The 22,942-nt window shown below is 41.1% G+C and overlaps 1 protein-coding gene and 1 long non-coding RNA gene across 5 annotated transcripts in view; one reads left to right on the plus strand and one right to left on the minus strand.

Moving 5' to 3' along the window:
• The window catches only part of RIPOR2 (RHO family interacting cell polarization regulator 2), a 247,534-nt gene that overhangs the window by 203,291 nt on the left and 21,301 nt on the right, over nucleotides 1-22,942 (minus strand). The window lies entirely within an intron of this gene.
• LOC117086816 lies at nucleotides 7,517-22,926 on the plus strand. Of its 3 annotated transcripts, none has more exons than XR_004438586.1 (5): nucleotides 7,517-7,948; nucleotides 15,025-15,253; nucleotides 15,911-16,023; nucleotides 16,826-17,047; nucleotides 22,877-22,926. It is a non-coding gene; the product is annotated as an uncharacterized LOC117086816 (long non-coding RNA). The 3 variants fall into 3 exon arrangements; XR_004438585.1 differs by having other exon boundaries at nucleotides 15,025-15,078; XR_004438587.1 differs by having other exon boundaries at nucleotides 15,025-15,078; nucleotides 16,954-17,047.

The following is a 22,942-nucleotide window of genomic DNA, read 5'->3' on the forward strand; positions in this document are numbered from 1 at the left end:
CTTCTTCCACAAACTATAGACACATTTTTGGGTAAGTGTACACTATAAGGATGCGTATTTCTTTTGCCTCAGGCTCCAGTGTGACGCCACATAGCACTGAATCAGAGTGTTCGTTCCTCCTAATTGATCTGGGAGATCAAATGAAGGCTGATAGGAAACCTTGGGGATGTTGATTTGGATGTGAGACAGGAGTCATATAGGGTGGTTACAGGAGAATAAAAGTTCCAGGCAGCAGTTTCACATGAATAGAGGCTATGGACTGATAAGACCCTGAAAAACCAGATGTGGACCAAGCTGATTGAGACTGACTGGACCCAACATGGAGCTGGATCCTACTTAGGTTTCACCTAGGACCTTATTATATGCTCATTAACATACAAATCACACACCTGCCAGTGCCATGACAGTTCCAGGAACACCTATATCTGTTGGAAAAATGGGTGGCACGACAATTCTGAGAAATCTCCACCTTTTCCCAGGAATTTTCATGAATATTCTACCCCTTGCTTTGGTTATAGAAACCCATGAAGGTAGCAACCCCAAACCCCCTTGTGCCTGGCTCCTGACTACAACCACATTCCCTTCTCTTGAGTGTGTACTCTTCCCTCTGCAACAAATCTCTGTACTTTTACTATTTTCTGACTCATCCTTGAATTCCTTCTTGCAACAGTGTCAAGAGCCTGGACACCAGCTGGAGTTGAGGTCTCATCTGTGTTTGGGGACCTCTCTGAGCCCATCAGCATCAGGTGGTGGTGAGAGAAGGTCAGTCAGCTGACTGAGATTTTTAGCTTCAAGTATGCCTTCCTCAATTCCTTGCCACCCTTCATCCTTTGTCTTCTTGGCCCCAGCCACCCAGAGCCATTTGCATATCCCCAATACCATGGTCTCTCTCAAGTCGAGTCCTATGCTCACATTGGCTCTCTTGCCTAGAAAGTTCTTACTGGTGTCTTTTCACCTAGACAACTCTTACTTTCACTTCACTCTCCATTAGAGGATGCTTCCTCCAGGAACCCTTTCCTGACCACTGAAGGTGTCAGGAAGGTTGGGCGTCCTTCGTGTTAGCTCTGTAGCACTCTATGCTGACCACTCACAAAAACTCACACAACTCACTCCAGTGTAAGAGTTCACCCATCTTCCTTCCCGACTGTACTGTCAGATCTGTAAGGGCAGGGATTGTATCCTGTGCACTGTTGTATCTCCTGAGCCTAACCCTGTCCCTGACACATAGTAAATGCTCAATTAGTCATTTATTAAATGAATAAGTGAACTCATGAATATCTGGCTTAAAGGGTTTTATACCTGTATTTTAAATCTACAATTAATGCAGTGCTTCTTTCTCCCAAACTAAAATTAGTTAACAATGTTGGGCTACATTGTTCATGTTTTTACATACAGCCAGCCTCTATTTTCTTTCTGTACTGTTTTCTCCTTATTTTTTCTTCCCATGCTGGCTTTTCTTTCTGCTCTTGGTGGGGCCTTGAGTAACTCTGTGGAAAAGTACGAGGTCCTCACCAAGGAATCCAGCACTGAGCCTGCTGCCCTGAAGTGCCCCAGCAGTACTGCTTTTGTTGTTCCCCAGCATGCTGGACCAGCAGCAAGGAAATAGTGACTCAAGTTCTTGGCTATAAAAAAGAAATGCTTTCCCCACAGACAGACCCATAAGTGAAGGAGGCAAAGAACATAATTCCTGTATATTGACCAGGCATCATTTACCACTTAAATGGAGGAGAGCCAGTCAGTATGTTCAGGAAAGGGGCTGCAGACCTTGATTGTTTTTCAGGTGTAATTAAAGATACCATTCCCTAGCGATGTCCTGCTTAGAATTCAATTAATCTTGTGCATGTGCACACACATAGGCACATGTACATATACATGCACATATATACATGTAAACACACATATACTCATGTGTATCTATATGCTTATACACATATTTATATATTTACATATGTGTATGTAGACCATACATACATATATATGCATATGTAGCTACATATAGGTATATACATATGCATTTATGTAATCATACAAATACAGAGACAATATACATATTTTTAGTCTTAAAATGTTAATAACTTAGGACGGGGTCAGCAAACTTTCTCTGCAAAAGATCAGAGAGTAGTCGGGTGCAGTGGCTCATGCCTGTAATCCCAGCACTTTGGGAGAGTCAGGCGAGCAGATCACGAGGTCAGGAGTTCGAGACCAACCTGGCCAACATGGTGAACCCCGTCTCTACTAAAAATACAAAAAAATTAGCTGGGCATGGTGGCGGGCACCTGTAATCCCAGCTACTCAGGAGGTTGAGGCAGGAGAATCGCTTGAACCCAGGAGGTGGAGGTTACAGTGAGCCAAGATCGCGCCACTGCACTCCAGCCTGGGCAACAGAGCGAGACTTCGTCTCAAAAAAAAAAAAAATCACAGAGTAAGTATTTGAGGCTTTGTGGGCCTTACTTTCTTTTTCTTTTACTTTCTTTCTTTCCTTTTGTTTTGTTTTTTTCTTTTGAAACAGAGTGTCGCTCTGTCGCCCAGGCTGGAGTGTAGTGGCGCGATCTTGGCTCACTGCAACCTCCACCTCCTGGGTTTAAGCAATTTTCCTGCCTCAGTTTCCCGGGTAGCTGGGACTACAGGCGCTTGCCACCATGCCTAGGTTTTTTTTTTTTCTTTTTCGTATTTTTAGTAGAGATGGGGGTTTCACCATGTTAGTCAGGATAGTCTCGATCTCCTGACCTTGTGATCTGCCTGCCTCAGCCTCCCAAAGTGCTGGGATTACAGGTGTGAGCCACCACGCCTGGCCTGTGGGCCTTACTTTCTCTGATGCAACTATTCAGTTCTACCATTGTAGTGTGAAAATAGGTATAGACAATATATCAGCAAATGAGGTTGGCTATATTCCAATAAAACTTTATTTACAAAACAGCAGTGAGCTGCACTAGGTATACCAATCATAGTGTGCCAATCTTTCCCTTAGACTATAGGTATGACTAGAGCATTCAGTAAATGGTATTTAAAACAAAATTACCTAAAATTTAGGACAACCATATAAGTTATGGGGTGTTCTCTTACCAAATACTATGGTAAAGTACAAATTCTGTGGACAAGAACATAATGTATGTCCTCCAACTTGTAGACTCTACATTTATAAAAATTAAGAGAACAACCACCTGTTACAGAAGGACTTATCCAAATGGTATGTATTTCTTCATTGTTCATCTTTTTGTTGTTTAAATATGTTTGAAATGCTTTAGAAAATAAGGTCCACTGTGAATCACTCATATTTCCTTATCTATTCAGTGAACACTCAAGAAGTGGATGCTTTTTTACTTCCTGCACATTCCCATAGAAAGCAGAACCTGTATTTCATGTTTTCCCCTTACAGATACTGAAGGTACCTGCAGAAGCAACAGTGCCCTTTAACGACAACCAAGTGTTTTAGGTATACAGCATGTTATTGCTTTCTGAATCACATTCAGCTTTTTGTCACAAAACCCCCGGGCAAGAATGAAAGCAGGGACTCAGCTCCACCTGGCACGGTGTGAATAGAAAATGCTACATGTAGAAGTGATGGTAGCCACAGGAAAGTGGCAGCCTGAGATGAATGAACGTCATGGTGAGAATTGCCTGAGCATTGTCAAGACTGAGAAAGATTAAACAGCCATCTTGAAATGGAATGTGTGGTTTATCCAAAGTTGCAGCCAGCAATGTGCCTTCTGCAATTTACAAAAGATCCAAGTACAAAAGTGATTTAAGACAAGTTCATATGGGTTGCAGCTCCTGTGAATTTTTCTACAGTTAAAACATGGAAAATTTTTATGTTTTCTATTCCATGGAACATTTTATGGTTAAAGCATGGAACAGGTCTTATAAAACATGTTTACAATTTACTTTTATTTTTACCAGGCAGATTAGATTGTAGAAAGAAAAGATTTGTGAGTCACTTCTCAACCATTTACATAGGTTGAATCTTTGAAACTTTCTCAATAACCTTTCTCGGAACATACATTCCTAAAACACAAAACCATTCAGCAATCATGGAAGAAAATGCAGAAAACATATTTTGACTTCAGCCTTTGAGAGTATCATTGGGTAACAGGTATCTCAAGATTTATTTTTATTTAACTCTTTTCTCTTTGAAAGAGGTCTACATAAATTATTAGTTTTTCAGAACTAACACATTATTATTATCATCTCCTTTTTTTCTTTTCGAGACAGGATCTCATTCTGTTGCCCAGACTGGAGTGCAGTGGCGCAGTAGTGGCTCAGTGTAGCCTCAGCTTCCCTGGGCTCTAGTGATCCTTGCACTTCAGCCTCCCGAGTAGCTGGGGCTACATGCATGCACCACCACACCCGGCTAATTTTTCTATTTTTTTGTGGAAACGGGGTCTTACTATGTTGCCCAGGCTGGTCTCCACCTTCTGGGCTCAAGCGATCTGCCCACCTTGGCCTCCCAAAGTGCTGGGATTACAGGCATGAGCTACCATGCCTGGCCTATAATCTCCCTTAAAGGTAGCGTTACCCCTCATTCCAAGCCTAACATTTTTATACTTTCAGTAGAATGTGCTACAGTCTTAGCTTTTCCAACAGGTAAGTGCAAATTTTAGATACTTATTTGTTCAAATAGTATTTTTGAATTCATATGTTAAAAATAGTCTAATAAATCTGACCCCAGTTCAGTCATGACCATTTACCATTCTTCTTTCATGTGTCATGTCACTGTGTGAATAAAGTACAAATAGAAGCAGCTCCAGTGGTATTTTATATGTCCTAAACACACAATAGTGCATCTGGATGGGGATTTGAGCAGCACGCAGTGAAAAGGAATAACTGCGTAGAAACAAGCCAAGGGAAATTATGGTTGTGATGTGTTCATTGTCTCAGCTTCCTGAAACGTATAGACAGTTTCTCAATATCACAAAAATGCACGAAATCTGGCTAAAATACCTACAAACCACAGTGATACTGAAACTCAGTGAAAGATGGAAATTAAAATGGAATAACTGATAGGATCCGGTTGTTGAAGGATGGATACGGAAAAAAAGAACAAAGCACAGACAGGCTTTAGACCACCAAAGTCATGTAACTAAATATCACACAATCAGATGCAAGTTAAAAAAATGTCTCTGTATGCCTCATAATCCCTGCTGCTTGGTCACAGCGTAGCATTTCTACAGCAGTTCTCTTTGGCCTGGAGAGGGTAACAGCTTCTCCTTTATGTTCACCATTCACCCCCTGTACTGGATTTTTCTCCACCCTGTCACCTCCTCTCCAGGTTTTCTCCTGCCAAGAAGGGAGATGAGCGTCCACAAACAGCACTGATTTGAAGGTAGCCAGCATCAGGACTCTAGGAGCCAGGTATCCCTGCTCAGCAGGCCAATCAGAGAGATCCCCTTATGCAAGGGGCTGCTGAGGGACTATTTGTCCTGGAGTGGAGGCAGAAAATTGAAGGATGCCCTTTTAGAGTTTGTATGGGTTGTTTTTGGAGAGAAGTCATGCTTCCCCCCCCCCCCCCACTGGCACCTAGTTTGTGTGTGTGTGTGTGTGTGTGTGTGTCGCGTGCGCGTGCGCGTGCATGCGCACATGTGTGCATGCAAATCTGCTGTCTTTGAAGGGAGACATTTTTTCAGTTCCTTCCTTAAGGTGCTTTAGTATTCTCACATTTTAATTCCCTATTGTTTTAATTCCAATCATCCAAATATGTTATGATCTGAATCAAAAGCTAGTACTCCAAATGTATTCAAACAGCCTACACACACAGACAAACACAGACACACACACACTCTGCTGTGTCATCCATTCTATTATCCCCAACATCCTGGTATTAATTAACCCTTGAGCTACAGCTGATAGCTCTGCACCAGGAGAATTTCCCTGCCTATTTCCCTATTTGGTAGAGCTAATAGGATTGGAGTGGCTACTGCTGCAGTAACATTTCACACTGTTCTGGTCACCAGAGGTTGAAGGAGGCCCTGGGGTTTTTATCTATGAGGCTGACTCTGACTGGGTTGTCTGTTGACCAGGTTGTCTGTGGTCTATACTAGGTTCCACCTTAATCAAACCAAATACAGCTCAAAGTGTTTCTCCATCAGACTACAAATCAATTTATTAGACAAAACTCCCCATTAATCCATAAGTGTCATAGAGCCACCCACACAGGTCTGCAGAGCATCTATACAACAATGATATTTTGTGTTCTGATTTTCCTATCTGTGCAATTGTAAAATACCCCAAATAGCTGGTGTTTACAAGTTTTCATTTGAAAGAAGCATAAGAAATCTATGTCTCATCCTAGTCAATGAAAAAAAATTATCCTTAACTGTGAACAAAGTCAGAGACATAGCCTCTCAGAAGTGGGAATGAAGAAATTATGCAGGACCAATTTAGCTTCTGGTGAATGTGACAGGTGTTTCCAAGGGGCATTTCAAAAATAAAATTCCTATGGATAGATAGATAGATAGATAGATATCTCAAAAGATAGGCCATTATATACATCACCATCTTCTCTTTAACTTGACATTTTCTTCATGATCACTGAGTTCTGGGATCCCAGCCCTCCTACAATAGTGCTCTCCTGCCATGGTGACTAACTAACTTATTCATTTCAAAAGTATTCTCAGATGATGAAAGCAATAGAACATTCAGAAAATAAAATAAAACTCTACAATTCTATGCCCAGCACAAAAGCCACTCTAAGGTTATATATTTCCTTCCAGGCTTTTTAAATTTTGAATCATTACTTTAAAATATTTCTATTAAACAAGCATGAGAAATAATTATAGGAAAATGAGACTATAACAGAAAATCATAAAAGGAAAACAATTAGAATACTCTCTAATCCCTCCACTCAGAAATACACACTATTAACATATATACAGTTTTTCTTTCTCTTTCCATATACCAACATACGTTTTTAAAGGATTACTTTTCAATGTTCGTGCCTCTTTCTGCCTTCATTCATTCATTTATTCATTTGTTCAACAGACATTAATTGAGCACCTACTATAATACCAGCCAGCACTTTACTAGAGTTAAAACAATGCACAAAAAATGGCATGGCCTCTCATGGTTCTCATGATTCTTACAGCCTACAGGGGAAGATAGATCTTAAACAAATAATTACTACTTTTTCTTTGAGGAATAAATTGTATTTGTCTTTGGGCCTTAAAGTCTCATCTGCCTTTTCAAACCTCTCTCACCACCTCATCCCCACAAATTCCAATCTCCCTCTGTTTTTTGTTCATTAATATTCATCACAATTCAAGTGAGAGGTGTCCTGGAACTCTCTGTTCCTTCTTGAAGAGTTCACCCCCTGTGTCCTCCAGGCATAGGTGAGTCACTGAGCTAGGAGGTGGCTCTGTGGAGCACAGACTGTACCACCAAGTGGCCTTGCACAAGTTTTTAATAACACTTACCAGAGCCACGAGAGTTCTGAGAATTCTACCCACAGGAAGAGGAAGTATTTGGAATAGGAAGTTAAGATTGAGCTGCCAAATATAGCACAGCTATATAAGAAGCCGGGTTAAGAAGGAGGAAACATGCACTCTTTTCAGCTGCCAGGCAGCACTTTGCTTTGGGGAAAAACAAACAAAGGGTGCTGTGGCTGAAAGCCTAGAGGAGCTGGAGCTCAAATGCTGTGTAGTGCTGCTGCTGGGACCCTGTGGCCCTGGAACGGAACGCTGTGTGAATCCCAGTGCCAGTCTCTGAGAGGCTCTCTTGCTCAACCAAAAGCAGGGAGAGTTCTCCATAGCCAAGGGCCTGCAGCAATTATTTGATTAACTTCACCAAGTTTCTGCTCTGTTTTCTGTGTTGGCTATGGTGACATGGACTTTCATTGTTATTATTATTAGTCTTCTTAATACTGGAGAGAAGAGCCAGTATCTTAACATCTTCAATAGATAAAGAAAAGGCTATTAAAGGCAAATACCATGAACAGAGGATATTCTGTGTCTACACGGTAAGCTGGATCTTCTCGTTCACTAGAGTAGTGGTCTGCTTCTCAGAGGAGGTTACTTCTCTGATACTGTTGGTCTTAACCTGTGGGTTGAATAAGTGAGCACAAAGGCCCAGCTGATTCATTTTCACATCCTCATCACTGACACTGCCTGGTCCACCATGGGCGCTCAGTACTACAACAAATCCTCACTTGGTCAGTTTTGTAAATGTGACATACTGAAAAATGTAGCCATAAATAAAATGAGTGGGTTTCCCCTATGTACGTAATAAGCAAGATACGATCAAATGAAGTTTCACTTTACCAATGTGCAGGATATTATTATTTTTATAATTATTCTTCATTTTCCTTTGGCCTCTCTAAAAGTCCTATGCTTTCTGACCTTATTCTTCTTCCCCAGACACCTTGCACTCCTGGTGCTTCCTCCCTGCCCTCCCCATCTTCCTTCTCGTTGATCTTAGGCACCCCCACGGCTTCAACTGTATCGTCTGTCAATGACTCCACATTTCCATCCATGCCCAGGCTTTTATCCTGGGCTGCAGACCTGTTCTTCCAACTGCTGTAGATATTTCCACATTGATCTCCTGGAGAGACCTCAAATACAACATACCAACAAATAAGCACGCTGTAGTCACACCGGCCCCCACCCTTAGTTTGCCCCTAACCTCAATTTCCTATCATGTTTAGTGGCATCACCCCAGGCAACCAGTGCTAGAAACACTGGAAATACCCCCAATGGAAATGTCAAATGGAACTCTTTCTGCCTTGTTATTATTATTTTTCTTAAACTCAGTACTAAGAATGTGCTTCATTTTTTGCTGTGGTGCCAAGACACGCATGGTAGCTGAATGATGGTCCCCCAAACGCATCCACGTGCTAGTCTCTAGAACTGCATGGTAAAAGGGACTTTGCAGATAGAATTAAGTTAAGGGTTTTCTTTTTGACCATGTTGGTCAGGTTGGTCTCGAACTCCTGACCTCGTGATCCACCCGCCTTGGCCTCCCAAAGTGCTGGGATTACAGTTGTGAGCCACCGTGCCCAGCCAAGTTAAGGGTCTTGAGATGGGGAGATGGCCCTGGATGATGCAGGAGGGCCTAATGTACTCAAAAGGGTCCCCATAAGAGGGGTCAGTCAGAGAAAGAGATATGAGGACAGAGACAAAGGCTGAAATGCTATGGCCACAAGCAAAGGTGGCTCTAGAAGCTGGAAAAGGCAAGGAAACAGGCTCCCCTAGAGCCTTCAGGGGAATGCAGCCTTTGAGTTAAGCCTGGTAAGATCCATCTTGGACTTCTGGCCTATAAGACTTGGACTTCTGGACTATAAAACATAACAAAATTATGCTATTTTAAGCCACTACATTTTGGGTAATTTGTTACAGTAGCAATAAGACACCAATATAATAAGAGATTTCAGATATGAAAGGGAGCAGGAGACGTTTTCCAAGGAAAGTGGCCTCTCTGACATCTGCTCCAAGAATAAAAGTGGTGGCCAGGCATGGTGGCTCACGCCTGCAATCCCAGTACTTTGGGAGGCTGAGGCAGGTGGATCACCTGAGGTCAGGAGTTCGAGACCAGCCTGGCCAACATGGTGAAACCCTGTCTCTACTAAACATACAAACATTAGCTGGGCGTGGGGGCGGGTGCCCGTAATCCCAGCTACTTGGGAGGCTGAGACAGGAGAATCGCTTGAACCTGGGAGGTGAAGGTTGCAGTGAGCCGAGATCGCACCATTGCACTCCAGTCTGGGAGACAAAGCAAGACTCCGTCTCAAATAAAAAAAAAAAAAAAGAGAGAGAGAGAGAGATTAAAAGTGGTAGAAATTGGTCAGGGTGCTGAGGAAATTTGGTGAGGAGATAGGCAAGATGATGACTCTGGGGGAGCTGTTGGCATTTGTGGGTCTTCCCGTTGCCTCTAGGGAAGTGCCTGGGTTGAGAAGCACTGTTCTCGGCAATTCAGCAGGTGCTACTTTCCGCTGGGTTTGTTGGGAAACTAAGCAGGGAGAGGTCAATAGCTTGCTTGAGCTCATGCAGCTTGTTAGGGATGGAGCCAGGACACTGATGCAGGATGACTCTGGTCCATGCTTTACTGCTGCCTCACCTCAGAGAAGGCAACAAAAGCAGGGACTGGAGCTCTGATTGATGCAGGGTCTTGCTGGTGGCATCCTGCTGCTCTTGGCTTCAAAAGCATGGGCGAATGATGTTGGTCTCATGGGGAAAGGTACGTCCCTAGCAGTAGGGAGCACAAAGGGAAGAGGAGCTTACTAAGACTAGTGTCAAAAACAAGAGAAGACCTGCTTCCGTAAGCAGGTCAGACAGAATGCAGTGTTCTTTATCCCTTGCTTCTCCCCCTTTCAACATTTATCTTGATTAACAATTTCTCTGAATTCACTTTTCTCTTTCTAGTAACTCAATCCTAAATACTCCAGCCTGAGATGTTAATTTGGTCGATTAAACAAGAGAAATCCCTTAGAAATCATCTTACGATTCTGAAGTCCATATTTCTCCAGAAATATTTACTTCTGCCAGATTCCAAGGTTCACGAAAATACCAATGAATTAGTAGGAAATGTTTCCTCCATTTTAACTTTGACCAGACTTCATTCAAAACCATGAAACCAAAAGAAGAGTAAGAAACCACAAAGCTAGTTACCACCCAGATGGCTCCCAGCTTATGAATAAGTTGTATTCCAAAAGTTGGCTTGTAAATCAGCTGTTCAGTATGTATGGTAGCCTTTCCCACAGAAACCATGTTTTCAATGGTGGCCAAGTTTCAAGCTCTCTCATAAAGTCTATCTAAGTCATGAGACAACAAGTAATATTAACAAAGAATAGAATTCCAGAAATTATGATTTTTTTTGGGAGAAAAGCAGGATAAGGAAAGAACTATACTTCCTGTGGGTGGAGGTGGGGACCCAACTGTCTCCAAGCAAAGAGGCCACACAGCCTTCTACTGTCCTGGGCCAGGCAGGTTTTGTGGCCAGCAGGAAAGGCCCTGTGGTGAGGCATGAAGCAGGAGAGCATGGGAGAATGGACTTCCCAGAAGAACTTCCAGGAGAGAGTTAGGAGGAAGCAGTTCAGAGAGAGAGAGAGGATCAAGAAGAGCTTCAAGATAAGAGAAAACTGGAGAGGAAGCAAATGGAACATGTTTACAGATGTTATAGTAGGTTATGAGTTTAACTCTTTTTAATGTTTGCTATAGTTTGAATGTTTGTCCCCCATTAACCTCAGGTTAAAATTTAATCCCAATGTTGGAGGTAGGGCCTAATGGGGGTGTTTGGCCATGGGGACAGATCCCTCATGAACAGTCTCGTGCCCTCCCTGGGGATGATTGAATCATTACTATATTAGTCCCTTCTTCCCACCAGAGCTGGTTGTTAGAAAGAGCCTGGCCCTCCTCCCTCCTGCTTTCCTCCTCTCTCACCCTGTGAGCTCTACAGAGCTGGCTTCCCTTCACCTCCTGCCTTGAGCGGAAGCGGTCTGACCAGCAAGACTTCACCAGATGCAGATGCTGGTGCGAGGCTTCACGTACAGCCTGCAGAAGCACGAGCCAAATAAGCCTCTTTACTTGACAGATTATACAGACTCAGTTTTTCCTTTAGAGCAAAACAAAATGAACTAAGACAGTGTCCTTCAAGAGATTCAAGTGGAAATTAGAATTTTTTAAAATTACTTTTTCTTGCTAGATGGAATTTTTTGACTAGAACTCTATACTAGGATTGGGCTATGGGAGCACCAGGATTTATATGGGCTTTATAAGTAGGAGCCTGTGCTATAGATCCTATATTATTCGGGCAAACAGGAAAAAAAAATTTCCTTCCACTTCCACTCCGTAAACGTTTATTAAGCCAGCATTTTTTTTAGTGCTTGCTAGGTCTCTGGTGCTACAAGGGACACTAGACAGGATGAGATACAAAAATAAATAAGATGGACTTCTTGCCTTTGAGGAGCATATAGGTTGTAGGGGAAGACACCACTGCCAACAAATGATCCCAGTGCATGCTACACTAGAAGTGTGTGCAAGTAGCATAGGCACACAGATAAAGAAGGGCTTCTCTGCCTGGGTGGTTGGGAAAGCTTGTTCTCTCCAGTTGGGACCCTGCTTGAGTCTGTCCCTTATATCTTCTACCTTCAGATATCTTCGCATGTTACTTCATCCTGTTCTTCACGTTTTCATCTACAGAATCTATGAAAAAAAATTTTTTTTTACAATGACCCATTGGAAAAGAAAAATTTGGCAATGGGGCAGTGGAGGGAGTCTAGGGATGCCAACAGAAATGGTGGTTACATGTTTTAACATTTTATAAATTTCAAAAATTAGGAATTGGGTTTATATATACATACACATATGTATATGTACATATCGGTATATATGTGTGTGCATGTATATAATGTGTACATATACGGGTGTGCATTGTAATCAAAAGGAAGTCACCAGGAGGAGCAGTTTCCCAGGATCCAGTCTTCTGGTGAGACACTGAGGATGACACGGGGATGGCCAGGGCTCTAGGCATCACTGCCACATTACTTTGGATCTTGTATCTGAACTCTAGAATATGTCACATAGTCATCAAACCACAGTTTAGTCTGCTCTTCCACAAAGGAAAACTTTATCTAGTTGGCCTGTGTTACACTATAATGTGTGAAGGGAATTGGATGGTATTACATCGAGAATCCAAGCACAGCTTATTGTTTCTTGGGATTACATTCTCATATTTTTACGTTCTTTAATAAAGTACTGGCTGGAACATAAGTGAAAGGAAGCAAGTTCTTAACTATTAAAAATGGACTGCATGGCCCTGTCTCACACCGTAGACAAATAGTAGCTAAAAATGGACCGTAGACCCAAATGTCAAAGCTGAAACTATAAAACTCTTAGAAGAAAATGCAGGAGTAAGGCTGGGCTCAGTGGCTCACGCCTGTAACCCCAGCACTTTGGGAGGCCAAGGCGGGTGGATCACTTGAGGTCAGGAGTTCGAGATCAGCCTGGGCAACACCGTGAAAACACGGTGAAATGCCGTCTCTACTAAAAACACCAAATTAGCCAGGCATGGTGGCACATACCTGTAATCCCAGCTACTAGGGAGGCTGAGGCAGGAGAATCGCTTGAACCTGGGAGGAGGAGGATGGGATGAGCCAAGATCGCACCATTGCACTCCAGCCTGGGCAACAAGAGAAAATCTCCATCTCACCAAAAAAAAAAAAAAAAAAAGAAAAGAAAAAAGAAAGAAAGAAAGAAAAGAAAATGCAGGAGTAATTCTGTGTGACCTGGTATTATGTAATGATTTCCTAGACATGACAGTAAAAGCATAAGTGACAAAATACAAAATACAAAATAGATGTTGGACATCATGAAACTCAAAACTTTTGTATTTCAAAAGACACTATTAAGAAATGAGGAGAGAGGCCGGGCGTGGTGGCTCAAGCCTGTAATCCTAGCACTTTGGGAGGCCGAGACAGGCGGATCACGAGGACAGGAGATCGAGACCATCCTGGCTAACACGGTGAAACCCCGTCTCTACTAAAAACTACAAAAAACTAGCCGGGCGAGGTGGCGGCGCCTGTAGTCCCAGCTACCCGGGAGGCTGAGGCAGGAGAATGGCGTGAACCCGGGAGGCGGAGCTTGCAGTGAGCTGAGATCCGGCCACAGCACTCCAGCCTGGGTGACAGAGCGAGACTCCGTCTCAAAAAAAAAAAAAAAAAAAAAAAAAAAGAAATGAGGAGAGAATTCACAGAATGGAAGAAAATATCTGCAAATCATATATCTGATAAGGGGCTTATGTCCAGAATATATAGAGGACTCTTAAAACGAACAATAAAAAGACAAATAACCAAATTTTTTTAATGGGCAAAGAGTTTGAATAGTCATTTCTTCAAAGGAGATATGCAAATGGCTAATAATCACATGAAAAGATACTCAGAGTCATATGTCATCAAGGAAATAGAAATTAAAACCATAATGAGATCCTGGTAGGATGGTTAAACTAAAAAAGATAGATAATATAATAACATATGTTCTTGAGAATGTGGAGAAATTGAAGCTCTCATATATTGCTGAAGAGAATATAAATTTTCAGTCACTGAGGAAAATAATTTGGCAGTTCCTCCAGAAGTTAAATATGGAATTACCATATGATCCAGCAATTTCACTTCTAGGTATAAACCCAAGAAAAATGGAAACATATATACACATAATGACCTGTCCACAAATGTTCACAGTGCCATTTTTTATCATAGCCAAAAAGAAACAACCTAAATGTCCATCAGATGAGAAAATGGATAAACATGATGTGGTTTATCTGTACAATGGAATATGATTTGGCTATAAAAAGGATGAAAGTACTATTGCCTGCTACAAAATAAATGAACTTGGAAAACATTATGCTGATTGAAACAAATCAGACACAAAATGTTACTTATGATCATATGATTCCGATTAGATAAAATATTCAAAATATACAAATCCTTAGAGATAGAGAGTAGATTAGTGCTTGCTATGGTTGGGGGAACGGGAGATTGGAACGAGGAGTGCCTGCTAATGGGGGCAGGGTTTCCTTTTGCCGTGGTGAAAACATTCCTCAATTAGATAGTGATGATGGCTGCTCAACTTGGCAAATATGCTAAAAACCACTGAATTGTATGTTTTGAAAGGTCAGATTTTATGGTATATGAATCACATCTCAACAAAGTTTTTAAAAAAAAAAACAGATTGCCCAATCCCTGCATCCATACGGGGGTAATGAGAGACCAGGACCACTAGTCATTCTTTTATCAGAGAGTAGTCTGATTAAGTAGTACTCCACCTCTGGGGTTTTTTTTTCCTCTCTTTTTCTTCCAGAGAGGTGAGCATCTACAGAATGCTCTCTGGCACAGAGTGTTCATTAGAATAAACAAAAATAGCATCCCACCTACCGAATAGCTGTCATTGATGTTCAGATTGCTGTTTTGCTTTTTTCTTTTCTTTGTTTTTAAAACATCATTAAATAAGCACAGACCTCCCCCAAAGAAGCTCTAACTTTTGATTGGATAATTCTCAGGATGTATTTTCTGAAAGGTCAGTGATTTTTTTTTTTTTTTTTTTTCAGAACAGTGATTCTTCAGTGGTGGTCTGAAGACCGTGGGTGTTCCTTGAGGAGTCAGTAAGTCAAGCATCTGCAACTCCCCTGTGCACAGGGCAGGGCAGGGGGAATGAATGAGGCTAGAGCCGGGTGTGGACTATGGCATACTAGGAGGGCTGCACTTACTCGGCCTGAAGGGGGAGCACGTGCTTTGCCTGAAGGGGCAGCCCCTGGAGCACCAGGGGACTGTGGGGAGGTGAGCCCACCTTCATCAGCTCTGCCAGTTTTACCAATAGACACTGAACACCTGAATTTTTTTATGCAAAATCTTTATGTTTTAAATGCTGACAACCAAACTCAGAGGAAATGTAAATCACTTGTGTGGGCCAAACAAAAGATCTGTGGGCTGATAAACTACAAGTTTGTGACCTGGGCCTACAGGGGTTCTCTGCACTGGCTCTTTTGTATAATTAATATCAAATTTTCAAATCAGAAAGTAAGTGTTGAAATGGTACTTAGAGTTCCTGTAGTTCAGTCTCCCACTCCATGTTAAAGTCTTTTCTACAATAGGCACGTTGAATTTAAGGAAGCTAATAATTCAAGCCAGACACTTGCAGTTTCTTTGTTGCCTTTTTATTTTAAAAGAATATGGAGTGAGGAGTTAGGTAAAGAGATGGAGGTAATGGGAAGTTTTGGGAAGCAGGCCAAAAATTTAGGACTGGAAGGGGCATCAATGTTGATTTTTTTTGGATGATTCTCTCTTATGGCTACCCCTAGTATTTTTTAATCCTAATTTATCAAAATGCATCAGCAAGGTTGGGGCTTAGGTTTTCCAGAATTCCCGGAGGGAAACAAAATTTTAGGCCTGGAGCAGACCTTAGAATTAATGTTGTCCGATTCTCTTATTTTACAGATGAGGGAACTGAAATCTGTGAGCTTTAAACCACTTGCTTGAAGACATGGCTGACATTTGTGGCTGAATCCTAAAGTAGTTAATTTTCCTTTCAGCGGGTCAACTTGCAACTGGTAAGTAGGATCCAAACAAAACTACAATCACCTTGAAATATCCTGTAGTCTTTTCTACCTCACATTTCAATAGCTCTCATTTTTTAAGAGACACAAAGATTTCTTTTTAAAGAAGCAGCTGGTATTTATTTGACTTCATGAGTTACCTTATTGGATTAATGAGATAACTAATAGAAGTTATTTCAAAATAGAGCCAATTACAGAGTGCACATGATTCTGGAAACAGGGTTGGCATGAACCACAGATAATCCCCACAAGTCATTTCATTAGTTCCCATTGTCCTAATAAAACCCTTTGGAGGGGTGCTAATAAGTGTCAAATTAACCAATGTGTGTTTCATTTCCTCTATTTGCCCTCTGAAAAAGATGCTGGCAAAATGGCAGATACAGCAGTAGTGGGAAGGACAAGGAGGAGAAATGAAGGCAACAAAGAGCTCCAACATTTAGACAGTCCAGGGTCCATCCCTAAATGATCAAAAGTGTGTAACATGGCGCAAATTATTATGAGTTGAAATCTTTTGGTCACTAGGGACAAGGACAAAACAGAGCCCACGAGTGTGTGAGAAGGGCCCGAGGGATCATTCAGTTTGTTTGCATTGTTGTGTTTTGTTTTTCTCTTGGTATGGCACCTACACACAAATCTGACAAGCCAAAATAGGAATAAGAACACATGCACTCACAGTGACCTTTTATTAAATGCAGAGATGGTTATGTGTCACCTAAAATATCAACAAAAGCCCAGTTCCAGTAATCAGCAAGATTTTTTTTGCTGCATTTATACTTGGTCCTCTTTAATTATACAGAGTTGCCACCAGTGTACTGAAATGATAGACTAGAACACAATGACTTCAGCAGGGGATCAGAGCTTTAGAGCTTCATCATTCACATGAGCCAAGTGCGAGATTTCAGCCTGTCTCTCCTCTAAATGCAGTTAGGAGTCTTCGAAACCTTTTGTGTGAATCCAGGAGGGAAAATTGTCTGGCAAAGTCTGATAAGCATCGTGTCAAGAGCACATTTGTACTCTGGTAAGAAGCCCAAGCCAATTGCTGCTGGGTTGTCATGGCAACAGACATACACACCATTTACACATCAGCTTCTGAAATGAGTAGAAAATAACAAAACCTTTTCGACAGGCTGGGAGGTGAAGGGAAGAGCGGCATCATCTGTGCAGCCTGGTGAAACGGTGTTTACGACCGTCTACACGGCTCTAGTGGGCATGCTGTCTCCTTGGATGGTGTCATATTTTTAACCCAGGGGGAAATTCATAGGATCCTCCTGATTCTGTATAAACTGTGGGACAATTCAGTCACTTTTACCAAATCCTCATTTCCTTTCAAACCCTGTTTACTAATTGATGCCAAATAGTATTATAGTAATTGGGAAATAAAGGAGGTCCCTCTCCTGCTTATTCCTCCCAAAGTACATTTCTTTAGCTTTTCATGGAGGTTTTGTAGCATACTCATATATTGTAGAGGGAGGTGGAGAAGGAGGAGAAGGTCTTTCATGGGGCTAGAGAAAATGAAGTTAATCACGGTTGGAAAGCCTTCCCTTAAAAATGCTGTTTTTTTTTTGTTGTTGTTGTTTGTTTGTTTTAACGGAGTCTCTCTCTGTCACCCAGGCTGGAGTGCAATGGCGTGATCTCGGCTCACTGCAACCTCCCTCCTCCCGGGTTCAAGCCATTCTCCTGCCTCAGCCTCCCGAGTAGCTGGGACTACAGGCATGTGCCACCACACCCAGCTAATTTTTTTTGTATTTTTAGTAGACATGGGGTGGGGGGGGGTTCACCATGCTGGCCAGGCTGGTCTCGAACTCCTGACCTCAGGTGATCCACCTGCCTCAGGCTCCCAAAGTGCTGGGATTACAGGTGTGAGCCACTGCACCCAGCCCTAAAAATGCAGTTCTAAAAATGAATAAAAAAATAACAATTCATTCCAGTAGTACCTGAGGCATACGGCATCAACAATAGATCAGAACTATATGGAATAAGCCCACAACGTTGAAAACTTTAGGCTGAGTGGAAGCTGGATCCCTGAAGCTAATCTCAGCGATTTAAAGTAGAGAATAAGGATGGAATGCATCCCCTCCATTAGTCTTGAAGTGAAACCACAGAAACTCTATTCATGAGAAGTAAAATTAGCTGTATGTTCACTTTTCATGACATTTGTTACTGCACTTAAGCATTCCACAGCATGACTTAATTGCTGCTGAAATACCTAAGAGGAAAGAGAAGGAAGGTAAATAAAGTGTTTGATCTTTGAATGATAAAATAGTCACGAATCTGGGAACATTAAGTAACTAGAGATGGAGTAAGCGTCACAAGCAACACACGACAAAAGTCTTGTGTCTGATGATAATAAAGTTCCCTCAACTGATTCATCACTTTTTCCCTTCTATAATTATGAACATTCATCAAAAAAGCTCTGCCATTAAAATTTCAAACTCTTGTTACTTCTGCTTTTCTATCTCATCGTTAGAAAAATTTATTAATTCCAATTTTAGTTCTGGATTTCTAAAAAATTCCAGGAATAAAACCTAGGGAGAAAGACCCTCTCATTGTATACATCTTCTTGGGGATTCACATTCTGGGTGCTTCACTTAGACATGGTAAGTTGAAATCATACGGAAACAAAAGATCTAAAGAAAGTAGCCAGCCTCTCCCAGAGATTGCAAACCAGCATGCAGCCAGCTGGCAGACACTTTGTGGGGAGGTAGGGACTGGAACAGTGTTCAAAGAAATGGCACTGGGTGCGGTGGCTCACGCCTGTAATCCCCGCACTTTGGATCACCTGAGGTCAGCCTGGCCAACATGGTTAAACACCATCTCTACTAAAAATACAAAAATTAACCAGGTAATACCAGTTATGTGGGAGGCTGAGGCATGAAAATCACTTGAACCCAGGAGGCAGAGGTTGCACTGAGCTGAGATTGCGCCACTGCACTCCAGCCTGGATGACAGACTATGTCTCAAAAGAAAAAAAGAAAAATGGCATAAATGCCTTTTAGGTCGAGCAAAAGCTCGGTTGTTTGCCACAGTCCTCCCCATTCTTTACTGTCTTACATCTAGATTGCCTGCTTATTTCTGTTGCCTGCTTATGGGCTTTGAGTTAGCAGTTTATGCACACATTTGCTGATGCTCCCTAGATTTTCTTCCTTTTGGTATGTATTCAAATCAACCCATTTATTTAAGACTTAATTCAGGTATTCCCTCTTCCACAAAGCCCTTCTGGCCCTCTGGTCTCACCTGACCACGCCTATCATCCCTATTCAGTGCCCTTCAGTTTTAGTTCTTACTTGTTCTCTAATTTGTTCAGGAGTAACCAAGTAGTAAACGCCCAGAGGGCCAGGTTGTGATTCACTGTTCTTGTGTTTTAACCCAGGAGAGTGGTAGTTGTGGTATGGTAGCTCAGTTAGCGCACAACAGTTTTTCGACAGATGGGAATGCAGGAACCAGCAAAGTGAGGGAGTGGACCCCGGCACAGCCCAGCGGGCTTGCATTGGTTTCAAAAGGAAAATGAAAAGTTCTGTAAAGTCTTTAGGACTCCTATGATGGAAATATTCTCTTGGAAGCTCAAAATTGATATTTTGGTTCTTAGTAGAATAGTTAAAACACATTTCTGCTTAAAATATCTAAGTACTGAGGGATGACAACAGGTAGGACAAACATAGAAATACAAGTAATTTCATAATATCACCTAGGGAAGCCGTAGCATTGAGCTTAAGTATTTGGTGACTGTATCAGTTTCCTATGACTACTCTTACCTCCTTGCTTATTTCAAAGTCTGAAGTGTTTCATGCTGGGTTGAGAAAAGCTGTAAAACGGCACCACCTGATGGTTACTACCCAGAGTGCCTGAAGTGACCTTGCAATTTCAAATGAAATAAATGATCATGGTTAGCTCAGAAGACTTCTTCCTAATGCTTTACGTGAAAAGAGCAAACTGAAATATGTTCTTCTTGGAAAATCAGAAACATAAAGAAAATGTTTTAAATTTTGACAGAAGCAAACCCACTCATATACAGAATAATCTACCACCAAAACAGAGTTTGCATATGATATTCATTGAATACTATTAGATTTCAAATAGGTAATAAATAAGATTTTATTGTCCAGTTTTTCTTTCTCCTTTAAAAGCAGATATTTTTTCTACATAGAACTCTCCTTAACCAATTGTGTGATTATACCTCCCACCCCTTCCAACAAACACAATGTATTTATTTTAAAAATCTATCACTTGCCCTGTAGAATTTTCCGCATTTTGGTTTGCGCTAATTGCTTCCTCCAGTGCTGTCTAACTTGTTTCTATTCCTAGGATTTCCTATAAACTAGTAGTAAGATCTAGATTAGATTAGATTTGATTAAATCCCAGTTCTATTTTTGGCAAGATAATAGGTGACACTATATGATGCTATATTAATCAAATCTTGAAGCACGTGCCTAGTTGTGCTCCTTATCATGATATTAAGATTGACTTGCGGGTACAGGTAATGTCAGTTGGAATTCTCTATTATAAAGTTCCCCAATAACCTTTCATTGAAAGTGTGGATATCTGTTGATGATCATTGTCTCCATCCAACGTTTCATGAGGACTGCAAAATAGTGATGGTATAAGTTTTATTATTACTTATATACCTAGTAGCTGGGATTTTCTCATCATCTCTTTAGTTAGCTTGAAATACAGTTCAAACAGGAAAGAAAGAACAAATATGTGATCAATCTCTTTAAAATATATATTTAGAATAACAAATTAGTGTCCTGGCAACCTTCAAAGGTGAGCAGTGATGTTTTGTGTTTCATTAGGAATTCATAGATTTTTATATTTGATGTATTTTAACCCATTGCAAGCATTATTCTTGTTGATGCCCAAATGGTTCCACATTTGACAAATACATATATATAGAGTATTTGACATAAATACTCTAATATGTGGCATAGTTGTTAGGAAAGCAGGCATACTGTAATGTTCTCAGAATAAATTATTACCACTTTCAAGGAAGGCAATTTAGCAATATGTATTAGGAGCCTTAAAAAATGTATGCCCTTTGATTTATACTCTAGGATCAAACATAAAGCAGTCTTTTCTATGAAAATAATCAGGAACATAGCTAATAATTGTATAAAGATATTAATTCTAGTGAAAAGTTAGAAAGAGATGTCAGCTGGGCACGGTGGCTCATGCCTGTAATCCCAGTACTCTGGGAGGCTCTGAGGCAGGCGTATCACAAGGTCAGGAGATCAAGACTATCCTGGCTAACACGGTGAAAAACCCCATCTCTACTAAAAATACAAAAAATTAGCCGGCATGGTGGCACGCGCCTGTAGTCCCGGCTACTTGGGAGGCTGAGGCAGGAGAATCACTTGGACCCGGGAGGCAGAGGTTGTAGTGAGCCAAGATTGCACCACTGCATTCCAGCCTGGGCAACAAAGCGAGACTGTGTCTCAAAAAAATAAAAAATAAAAAAAAAAGAGAAAGAAAAAAAGAAAAAAGAAAAAGATATCAATAAGTATGATGATATACTATAGCTACCGTATTAAAAATCCAGTTTTTTGAAGAATTCTTGTTATCATGGGGATATTTTTATATTACATTAATTGAAAGAAGACTACCAAATATGTATATATACCAAATTATATACATAATATGTATATAAACAAAAGACTAGGAAGTCATACTTCAAAATATTAATAGTTATATCTGGATAGTGGGATTACAGGATATTTTTATGTCTCATTTGTATTGTTCTTTACTTTAAAAATTATTTCCGATATTATGTATCACAATATGTCTTATTAAAAATCAGCTAGTACTAAAGGTTTTTCTGGACAATGTTAATTTGTTATTGTTGGGATAATAAACCAAGTAAATAGTTTATAATAAACAAGCAAAATATCTCCTTATGTGTTAGTGAAAATTGTGCAAGAAAAAAAGAACACTTTTCCCTCAGCCAAAAGATCCTTCTGAGTTAGTTAAAGAATAAAAACACAACTAAGCAGGATTTGAAATAAAACATGCAGGAGCCTTCCTGAAATAGGTTATATTTTTCCTCCTAGAATCTGCTCATTGCAATTAATTAGGCTTCTTCAAGAGTAAATTTTCCCTGTGCTATCCAATAAGTCAATGTGATATTCATCCTGATTCTTACTGTGAATGAGAGCATCAACATAGATTAAGATGGATGTATCTGCCATTTGTAATGAGATTCCACAAGGTATCTCCACCCACCAGTTCCTTTCTGATACTGGCAATTTCTGATTTTTGATATCCTAATGTCTAGTTGTCACTTCCAAAAGTCTAACAACCTCTAGTCCAAACCATTTATTAATCCTTAATCTCTGCCTCACCCTCTTACTACCAAACAGGTATTCAATGTCCAAAATTAGATAGTTCCAATGAGATAAAAGAAAATAAAATAGGCCGGGCGCGGTGGCTCAAGCCTGTAATCCCAGCACTTTAGGAGGCCGAGACGGGCGGATCACGAGGTCAGGAGATCGAGACCATCCTGGCGAACACGGTGAAACCCCGTCTCTACTAAAAAAATACAAAAAAAAAAAACTAGCCGGGCGAGGTGGCGGGCGCCTGTAGTCCCAGCCACTTGGGAGGCTGAGGCAGGAGAATGGTGTGAACCCGGGAGGCGGAGCTTGCAGTGAGCTGAGATCCGGCCACTGCACTCCAGCCTGGGCGACAGAGCGAGACTCCGTCTCAAAAAAAAAAAAAAGAAAAAGAAAATAAAATTCACAAATAATATTTTCAAAACAACTTTTAACATGGTGTTATAAGTCCTATTTCCTGGCAGCTCTTTGGGGACAAGGTTCATGTCTAGTTTAATTTTTTTCTTTTCTTTTTTTTTTTTTTTTAGATGGAGTCTCTCTCTGTTGCCCAGGCTGGAGTGCAGTGTCGTGATCTTGGCTCACAGCAACCTCCG

This window comes from Trachypithecus francoisi, unplaced genomic scaffold, assembly GCF_009764315.1.
Source record: "Trachypithecus francoisi isolate TF-2019V2 unplaced genomic scaffold, Tfra_2.0 Lachesis_group10, whole genome shotgun sequence".
NCBI classification, from domain to species: Eukaryota; Metazoa; Chordata; class Mammalia; order Primates; family Cercopithecidae; genus Trachypithecus; species Trachypithecus francoisi.